Source organism: Leopardus geoffroyi, chromosome B2 (genome assembly GCF_018350155.1).
Source record: "Leopardus geoffroyi isolate Oge1 chromosome B2, O.geoffroyi_Oge1_pat1.0, whole genome shotgun sequence".
NCBI classification, from domain to species: Eukaryota; Metazoa; Chordata; class Mammalia; order Carnivora; family Felidae; genus Leopardus; species Leopardus geoffroyi.
The window spans coordinates 43,819,646-43,830,079 of NC_059332.1; the positions used below are offsets into that span (position 1 = coordinate 43,819,646).

A 10,434-nucleotide genomic window follows, 5' to 3' on the forward strand; every position below is an offset into this window, starting at 1 on the left:
GGGGTGTCTGGGTGGCTCAGTTGGTTGGGCATCCAACTTCGTCTCGGGTCATGATCTCACAGTTCGTGGGTTTGAGCCCCGCATCGGGCTCCATGCTGACAGCTCCGAGCCTGGAGCCTGCTTCAGATTCTGTGTCTCCCTCTCTCTCTGCTCCTCCCCCACTCATGCTGTCTCTCTCTCTCCTTCAAAAACAAATAAAAACATTAAAAAATTAAAAAAAATTTTTTTTAATGTTGCTATTTATTTTTGAGAGAGAGAAAGAGCATGAGCAGGGAAGGGGGAGAGAGGGAGACACAGAATCCAAAGCAGGCTCCAGGCTCTGAGCTGTCAGCACAGAGCCCAACAGTGGGGCTCAAATTCATGAGCCATGAGATCATGACCTGAGCCAAAGTTGGACGTTTAACCGACTGAGCCACCCAGGCACCCCAATGCATAGTATTTTTCTTAACCACTAGATCTGAGAGGATAGAATTCTGGGATTTGGGTGTTATATGACCTTAGTTGGTAACCTCTACATTTTAAGGATGAGGAAACTGAGACCCAGAGACACTAAATCATTCACCTGAGGCCACAGGTGCTTCCGTGATAGAACTGGACTTAGATTTTTCATCTCCTGTGTCCTGGTTGGTTGCTCCTCAAAAAGGATGATGATTGGGGCGCCTGGGTGGCTCAGTCGGTTAAGCGTCCGACTTCGGCTCAGGTCACGATCTCACTGTCCGTGGGTTCGAGCCCTGCGTCGGGCTCTGTGCTGACTGCTCAGAGCCTGGAGCCTGCTTCCGATTCTGTGTCTCCCTCTCTCTCTGACCCTCCCCCATTCATGCTCTGTCTCTCTCTGTCTCAAAAATAAATAAATGTTAAAAAAATTTTAAAAAAAAGGATGATGACAAATCTTGATGGCTCACAGATACTTATTTTCCTTCACAGACTGAACACCAATGGTCAGGCTCTGAAGAAAATTATAAGTTGACTGCTGTTTTATTTGGATGTACTCACTATGAGATTTGTTTTGAAATTGATTGGCACTGACTGTTTCTTAGTATCACAATAGGCTAAGGCTGAGTTTATTCTGTTGTTATTCAAATTGCATATTTTTATAAGAAACTTATTAGATGAAAAGCTTGGGAAACCAAATAGGTTGGATCTTTCAAAAAAGTGAAACACATACACACAGAAAGAATGTTTTCCAGATGAAAAGAAATATAATCATTAGAGGCTGATCTTATGGATCCAAGGGAAAATTGAAAGTACCTTGTTGGGGCGCCTGGGTGGCGCAGTCGGTTAAGCGTCCGACTTCAGCCAGGTCACGATCTCGCGGTCCGTGAGTTCGAGCCCCGCGTCAGGCTCTGGGCTGATGGCTCAGAGCCTGGAGCCTGTTTCGGATTCTGTGTCTCCCTCTCTCTCTGCCCCTCCCCCGTTCATGCTCTGTCTCTCTCTGTCCCCAAAATAAATAAACGTTGAAAAAAAAAAAATTAAAAAAAAAAAAAAAAAGAAAAGAAAGTACCAAGAAGGGTTGTAGAGAGACCCTATTTACCAGTTCTTACAATGAACCAATGTAATTAAGTTTGTTTCAGCAGTTTTTTTTTTGAACAAGGCAAAGTGCTAGACAGGATCTTTAGATGGACATAAAGTAGTATAAAACCTGTTTTTTTTTCTCCAAGCACTAGCAAACTAATGGGGAAAAGTGAAGACGTTTGAGAAATGCTCTGCAGAACCATGCTCCTGGTTGAAGAGAACAACTTTCTCCATAAGAAACTGTCTCTTCTTCTTTGTTTTAATGTTTATTTATTTATTTTGAGAGAGAGAAAAAAAGGCATAGAGAGGAAGAGAGAGGATCCCAAGCAGGCTCAGTGCTGTCAGCACAAAGCTTGATGCAGGGCTCGATCTCATGAACCATGAGATCATGACCTGAGCCCAAATCAAGAGTCACGTGCTTAACCAACTGAGCCACCCAGGTGCCCCAGAAATGGATTCTTCTTTGGTCAAAGACATACAAAGCGCTGCATTCTCCTTAAATCAAGTTCTCAAATTTATAATTTTTTCTAATCTTTCTTGAATGGATTTATAACATCTGTTGGATCCTCCTGGTGGAATAACAAGTTCCAAGCATTTCCTTTGGATAAATGTGAACACTATCCCTGTGAGATATCCTTTAAGGGCATGTTACCTTATTGAATGGAATATGCTTTTTAATTTCCATACAACTTTCTTTAAGCTCCTATGAGTGGGAGAAAGGAAGGGTGTCATTAGAAAAAGCCCATGGTCACTTTTTTCTCTTTTGTTATTTTTGTAGATATTGCTAACATCCTTTCTAAGTTACCCATTGAAGAATCTCCTATCCTTTCAGTTATTTTAATCTCTCTCTTTGAAATACTTCAGCCTGTCCTTCAGTTCTCTCTCCCTTACCCTCTTCTTATTTCTTTTGCTTTATTTTCTCTCTTTGTTTTCTGAGGTGTCTTGTCCAGTTCATTATGTCTTTCCAAGGTAGGAGAATGAGAACAATGCCAATTATCCTAGTTGGGTTTCGCCATGCTTTTATTCAGGAGTTGAGTAAAGTATCTGTATTTAAAAAAAAAAAAAAAACAATCATACTGATTATGTGCCTGGAATTTTATTGGTCTTTTTGGCCCTGGGTACACACACATTGGGATGATGTCTTCAGGGAATAGCCTACAGCGTTTCTGCATTCCTTTCTTGGAACCAGTTACTTGTGAGGATGCCAGTTGGGTTATGGATCTAGCGGATGCCAAGTGTTTCTTTTTTGTTGTTGTTAGGCTTCCAGCATTCATGCAGAAATGCTTATAATTTTTGGCTTATTTTCCATCCACTTCCCATACCTGTTGGTTGCCTGATTAGGTGTGCAAAGAAATTTTCCCAATTTTTCCTATGCATATGGGTTCTTTCCAAACCCCTCTAATAAGATTCCTGAATCCAAGGCTTATATCCTTCTTGCTGGTATGTCATTCTGTTTGAGGGGAAGTCACTTCAGCATCTCATCTAGTGGTATCAATTATTCTTCTTCACAGCTGAGGAAGCCTTTTGACAGACCAAATTTTAAACCTTAAATGGAAGATCACTCAGTAGCATTAGTTCATGCATTCATTCGCCCATATGCATTTTTGTGTGTGAGTGTGTGTATGTGTGTGTGTGAGAGACAGAGAGAGAGAAAGAGAGAGACAGACAGACAGGCGGGCAGACTGACTGACAGACAGACTCAGCCTGCCACTTGGCTCAGTAGTGGCATACCCCAGAGTAATTGTGAGAGGGGAAGAGGTGACTCTGTTTTTCTCCACCTGGTTTTGGTTCCTTTGGACTTTTTGCAGTATATATTTGGGTGATTTAAGGGTTTTTTTTTTTAAAGGGTAATTTTGGTTCTAAGCAATTTCCCTTTATGAACCAATCTTAGGATCTTATAAGTATAGGTGCTTGGACTGAATTAGAGATAAGGATTCCTATCATAGCATCGTTCCTGCCTCTTTCCTATCCTCTCTAACACAGGTTGAAGGAGTATGGCTTGTAAGTCAGTAAACTAGACTAATTCTATTTCATATGCAAGAAACGCTAGATTTAAAGGTAGTGTTGACTTGCTCAGGGTCACACAGCTGGTTAGTACGAGCATAAAATCGAATTTCTACCCCCTGAGACTCAAGGCATTGCTCTGGAAAGAGCACATTGGCTTTCCCTTCCTTCTTTTGGTTCAAAATCTCCTGTATCACCTTGTAAATATTTATTATTCATGATCCGGTACCACTTTAGTTCAAGCTGAGTTCACATTTCCTATTGATCTGTTGCCAAAGATCTCCCCTTAAACTCTACCCGTGTGCTAGTATCCAGAACGTCACTCCCCATGCACACCTTTCCATTATCTCATGCACGGAAGCTTAGATTGGTCCTCGCCAATCCCTGATCTGGGTCCTGCTCATGATGTGAGCAATGATTCTAGAACGCCTTGCATATGAAGTCTATCTAATGTCATGGTGTTCATTAAATATCATCTACCCACCCCCCCACCCCCACTAGATTTAGGGAGATATTTACAATAAACCTGGCCCTCTTTTAGGCACTTTACAAAAATTATGTTAGTCAATGCCTAAAACAATTTCTGAGGTTAGGTCCTGTTTTCTCTTTTCTGGATGAGGAAGTGAGGCTTGGAGAGATGGCATGGAAAGCAGCAGAGGGTTCGAGTCTGGGTTTGTCTGACTCCAAAGCCTAAGCTGTAGACCTCCAGGCTCTCCCGACTCAGTCATTTGGAGCCAGGACTTCCTTACACCATTAGCTCCCACATTTATCGTCTACATAACCATAATGATTAAGGGAATGGTGTGGGGGTGGACTGCTGCTTTATGAAGCAGTCTAAAATGATTTTCACTCCGGTTCGTAAAGACGGCGGATGGGCTTGTTCCTCAAATTCTGAAATCCTAGGGCGAACAGGCAGTTTGGAAGCTGGAGGTAAGTTTAGGGCAAACAAGGAAATAATACTTCTCCTAGCACGTAATAAAGTTATGGAACTCATTACCCTGAGAGGCAGTACAGACAGGAAATGTAAATGGATTAAAAAAGAGTTTGGACAAATTTATGAATGACAGAGTCGTAAAAGGCTTCTAACAGAAGCTGGAATATACGAGGTGTGACTATGAAGCAGTGAAAATCTTTTTTTTTTTTTTTTTTTTAACAAACACCAGAACTTGTATATCCGAATAAATATATTTTTCCTTCAAAGTAGCTGCCTTGGGAGAATACGTGCTTACTCTAATACTGCTTGCTTGCTCAGACATATTTGGAACTCACAGGAGTTTCTTAAAGGTTCAAGTTCACCCGCCTCCCCTTTTACAGATAAGGAGACTGAAACCTAAAGCCATTGCATAACGCACCCACGTTCACACAGAAGCCCTTCTAGGATTAGAATCCCAGCTGCCCGACTTCAGCTGTATTACCCCTTCATTGCCACGTGCTGTCTCCGGCTCTACATTTCTTCAGAGTCGGTGGCTCATTCTTTAGGCCGTCCTGACGGTGGTAAATCTTTATCCTTTGTGAACGGGTTTCTGGGACAGCCAAAACTGAGGAGATTCAAGGCTGATGATTAAGCTGCTTGTTCAAGCTGTGGATTGGTATTATTTGTTCGGCAAAAACGCCTTTGGAGAGGTCGAACCGCTTGTACGATGTCAGAAATGAACGGGCTGCCCGAGCTGTATGAAGAGAGCAATGCCCTGCAGTGGACCTCGCAGTCCTCGCTTGGCGAGGGTGACCTCCCACAGATGGAGGTAGGCAGCGGGAGCTGGGAGCCATGCCCGAACGCCTCCCGCAGTGGGGCCCAGCTGAAGGCCCAGTGGAGGAGGAGGCCCAGCCACAGCTGGAGGACCAAGGCCCAGTGGAGGAGGAGGCCCAGCCACAGCTGGAGGCCCAAGGCCCAGTGGAGGAAGAGGCCCAGCCACAGCTGGAGGCCCAAGGCCCAGTGGAGGAGGAGGCCCAGCCACAGCTGGAGGCCCAAGCCCAGTGGAGGAGGAGGCCCAGCCACAGCTGGAGGCCCAAGGCCCAGTGGAGGAGGAGGCCCAGCCACAGCTGGAGGCCCAAGGCCCAGTGGAGGAGGAGGCCCAGCCACAGCTGGAGGCCCAAGGCCCAGTGGAGGAGGAGGCCCAGCCACAGCTGGAGGCCCAAGGCCCAGTGGAGGAGGAGGCCCAGCCACAGCTGGAGGTCCAAGCCCAGTGGAGGAGGAGGCCCAGCCACAGCTGGAGGCCCAAGGCCCAGTGGAGGAGGAGGCCCAGCCACAGCTGGAGGACCAAGGCCCAGTGGAGGAGGAGGCCCAGCCACAGCTGGAGGCCCAAGGCCCAGTGGAGGAAGAGGCCCAGCCACAGCTGGAGGCCCAAGGCCCAGTGGAGGAGGAGGCCCAGCCACAGCTGGAGGCCCAAGGCCCAGTGGAGGAGGAGGCCCAGCCACAGCTGGAGGCCCAAGCCCAGTGGAGGAGGAGGCCCAGCCACAGCTGGAGGCCCAAGGCCCAGTGGAGGAGGAGGCCCAGCCACAGCTGGAGGCCCAAGGCCCAGTGGAGGAGGAGGCCCAGCCACAGCTGGAGGCCCAAGGCCCAGTGGAGGAGGAGGCCCAGCCACAGCTGGAGGCCCAAGGCCCAGTGGAGGAGGAGGCCCAGCCACAGCTGGAGGCCCAAGCCCAGTGGAGGAGGAGGCCCAGCCACAGCTGGAGGCCCAAGGCCCAGTGGAGGAAGAGGCCCAGCCAATGGTGGAGCCTCAGGGGGAACGAGGCCTTGCTAACCGGCCCGGTCCTGGGGAGCTGCCGGGGCCTGGTTGCGGGCCCTGACTTCGAGAGCCAGGAGGAGGGCGAGGATTTTGATGACTGGGAGGACGACTACGATTATCCTGGAAGAGGAGCAGCTGAGTGGTGCTGGCCACCGAGTATCAGCGGCCCTTGAAACAGCCAACAAGATGTTTCTGAGAACATCCAGAGCCAGGGAAGCAGCCCCGGGTGGTGGGTTTCAAATGCATTATGAGAAGACCCCGTTTGTTCAGTTGGCTTTTATCGAAGAGCTATTTACACGTATGGTTGTCAATCGTCTGACCGAAGAACTCGGCTGTGATGAGATTATTGATAGAGAGTAACTAAATGCTGTTAAAAGAGGAGGAAAAGTGGAGGAGAGACCCCACATGCTACGGTCTTTTGGGTTCATTCCAGAGAGTACCGTGCCCATGAAAAACTTGATCTTCAAAAAAAAGATTTTTGTCGTTGTTGTTGCCTTGCAGAATAGAATAGGGCAGTGACTGCACAGTTATGAAAAAGAAAAAATTGTTAAAGAAGAAGAAAAGGCATCTTAGGACTGTGGAAATCTGTTTCGAGAATGTTCCTGAAACACCTGTGGCTTTGACTTTGCTATTGATCCAGATTCTTTTCCTTGCATTGGGGAAAATATCTTTCATATTTCACTGTAAGGGATGGTTTTGCAAGAAAAAGTTAACATCAAGACAGACTGCCAATACAAAAGCCCAGTGATAATAATTACATGAGAAAAAGTAACTAATACATCCAGTTTAGGACATGAGATGTCTGAGTCGTTTGGACTGAAAGCCCACTGAGAGAACTCTGAAGATTCCACTTTGTGGTCTATCCAAGCCAATTATCAAAGGCTACATTTTTTAGTGTAAAAGAAATTGGGTGTTCTTCAGTATCCGAAAAGGATAAGCAAACCCAAAAAGAAATATGTATCGGGTGTGCTATATCTCAAAATGTGTTTTCAAGAGCATCTGAAATTTTGGTTGTACATGTATCTTGACGACTTATAAAGCTACTATGATCCCTAATTCCAGAAAATTTATTGTCTTACCATTCTTAAAACTCAAAAATTAGGGGCGCCTGGGTGGCGCAGTCGGTTAAGCGTCCGACTTCAGCCAGGTCACGATCTCGCGGTCCGTGAGTTCGAGCCCCGCGTCAGGCTCTGGGCTGATGGCTCAGAGCCTGGAGCCTGTTTCCGATTCTGTGTCTCCCTCTCTCTCTGCCCCTCCCCCGTTCATGCTCTGTCTCTCTCTGTCCCAAAAATAAATAAAACGTTGAAAAAAAAAAAATTAAAAAAAAAAAAAAAAACTCAAAAATTAACTCTCCGTAGTAAAATTTCAAATGTAGATATTAAAATGTATGTGAAAGAACAAAGAAAACAAACTATTTCTAACACTCTTATAGTAGAGAAATTGTTCTACACGCTCTCTGTTTTTCGTTTAACTTTACAGGCGAAAGACTTTGGTTGAACTTCATGACATAAGACCTGTTAAAGGGAGAATGTCAAGTAAAAGGAAAGCCCTACATCTACAAAAAGACTGAACAATTATGCCCTCAATCTTTAAAGGTTTTAAACCTGCCCAGAAATCCTCTTTGGTATCTGAAGTTTCCCCTCTGTCTCCTCCTCTAAATAAGCTTGTTATTGGTTATGCACCAGCATTTGAGATAATAAAATTTCTTGTTCTGTAAAATATATATATTTAATATATATTTTTATATATACATATATTTTAAATATTTATATAAATATATATGTAATTTATTCAAACCCTGGAGCTTTTTCTTTTTTTTTTTTAACAAAGAGGCGCTAACATCATGTTCTTTTGCTTCCTATAAACTGGCTTCTTGCTGGCCATCTTCTACTGCCCTTAAGGGGTATGTAACACACCTTCACTTTTAGACCACTTCATAAGCCGGGTCTTTGAGCAGGATGGTGGCAGCATCTTCTTCCCCATGACAGGTAACGACAGCACGGCCAAAGGAAATTGCTCTTTGAAAGACAAAACAAAGCGAGCCCCTCTCGGGGCAAGAGGAGATGGCTTTGAAGCTCTTGGTACTTCTGGAAGGAACGCTGTAGGTACCCCAGAGCCCGACTTCAAACAGATGAAAGACAGTTTGAATAATGAGGATGGAGAGAAGAGCCTTGAGAAAGCAGGGTTAAAACGTGAGTATAGAACCACCATTGTCATTGAGAAGATAAAAGAGAATTGCAGAGCTCAGATGAAAAAGAGGGGAGATGACTGTGAGCCTCCCAGAGGCAGCAAATGTGGGCACCAGGGGTGGATCTCGTCAAGATCCAACTAAAGACAGAGGTCACTGGGAGCTCACTGGTTTGTATTCATTCACGCTCTGCCAGTTGAATTCACTTTGATCACCAAATATCCTTTTCATTTGGATTTATAACAAAAATAAAGGAGGAGGGAGAGTGATGGGGGGAAGAGACAGGCAGAGGGAAACCCCAAAGTCCATGAAGCATGTTAGACCAGTTTTGCTAAGGCTTGGAAATGTTACTTCTCCAAATGGACTCACGGCCTTGAACCAAAGCTAACAAAGAAAAGACAAACATGTCACCGAAAGTAACATGTTGACGTGTGTTGATGTCTCAGCCAAAATTTATAACATAACCCAGAAGGAACACTTGAGATGCCTGGCCATGCATTCTAGTTACTGGTGTGTTTCTGGGGAATTCTGGTAGGACATATCCCAGAGAGGTCAAGGCCAGCAAAGAAAGCTGGAAACAGCAGCTCTAGGTCCTGTGACTAAAGCTGTTAAAAAAAAAAAAAAAAAAAAATTAACCTTCGTTTTGTGATGTGTGAAGCAGACAGAGCAGAAAACCTGGTTAGGATAGAGATGGAAAAGAGTGGCTATCATGATGAAATCTTTGAAGAGAATCTGTAAGAAGAGAAAAAATACATACGTATGTTTCTCTGCACACACATACACACACATACACGCGTGCATGTGCACTGAAAATGCTCATAGAGGTATCCACAGTGCATGGTTTCTTGGGGCTTGACCGTCTCTGTAGGGCAGCGTAAGTAAGGTTATGGCCATGCAATCCTCGTGTGTAGGTTTGCACATGCACACGCGGCCCACTGTGTGCCTCTGCACGTGTGCGTGTGCACATACAGACGTGCGCACACACTATCTCATGCAACAGAATTATTATATACCCTCTTGGGTAAGACAGGGAGGGGAAGAAGTTGAGCCTTAGCTGTAGGTGTGAAGTTGCTAATGGTAGGAAACTGCTTATTTGGAAAACTTCTACAATTCCACTTAATCCCACCTTGGCTCCCACCCAACCCCACAGAGCCTTGTGGATTTAGCAGAGACACAGAGGTTAAAAAAGGACCCCTGGATGCTTTTCGGGAAAGGCCCTCATTTTGGAGGGTCCCTACTGGGTCCCTGGAATGAGGGAACGATCACTTCCTCAGCTTTGCAGACAGGCTCCCGGGGAAGGGGCTACCCGGAGCAGCGCCATCCTTTTGGGGCACAATTTGGGGGTGGGGGTTGGCTTACTCTGCAGTATGGGGAAGGTATAGATATGGCTGTGGAGTCCTTGCTGTCTTTACTTAAGAATGGACAGTCTTCGGGCTCAAAAATATTTTGGGGGGGGGGCGGTTGGGTGGCTCAGTCAGTTAAGCGTCTGACTTCAGCTCAGATCATGATCTCACAGTTCGTGAGTTTGAGCCCCGCGTCGGTCTCTGTGCTGGCAGCTCAGAGCCTGGAACCTGCTTCGGATTTTGTGTCTCCCTCTCTCTCTCCCCCGGCCCTGCCCCTGAATAAAAGTTAAAAAAATATATATGTATATACATATATATTCATATTCATATTCATATTCATATATATATACATATAGGTATTTTGTGGATCTTTTCTCCCTCCATCTCTGTCTTGCTGTCACCAGGCTGGATAAGCACCTCATCTTCTTCCTGACCTTTGGCAGACATCGCTGTGGATCCTTGGTGGTCACAGGCCACAGTGGACGCAAAGATGCTCTGAGTTCAAAGACGGGGCTCCCAGCCAATCCATTTCTATCCACCTGCCTCCCGACTCCTGGCTACTGTGTCAGCCTGGGATCCAATATACCTCTTTTAAAAAGTAGCAAATATTATTTATTTAAAGAAAACCCATTCATTTTCAAATTACAGTGCATGTTTCAAA

At 45.4% G+C, this 10,434-nt stretch overlaps 1 pseudogene; it reads left to right on the forward strand.

Annotated features, from left to right (window-relative positions):
• Nucleotides 1-5,156: 5,156 nt before the first annotated feature.
• Nucleotides 5,157-7,176, forward strand: LOC123609726 (annotated as a pseudogene).
• The last annotated feature ends 3,258 nt before the right edge of the window (nt 7,177-10,434 follow it).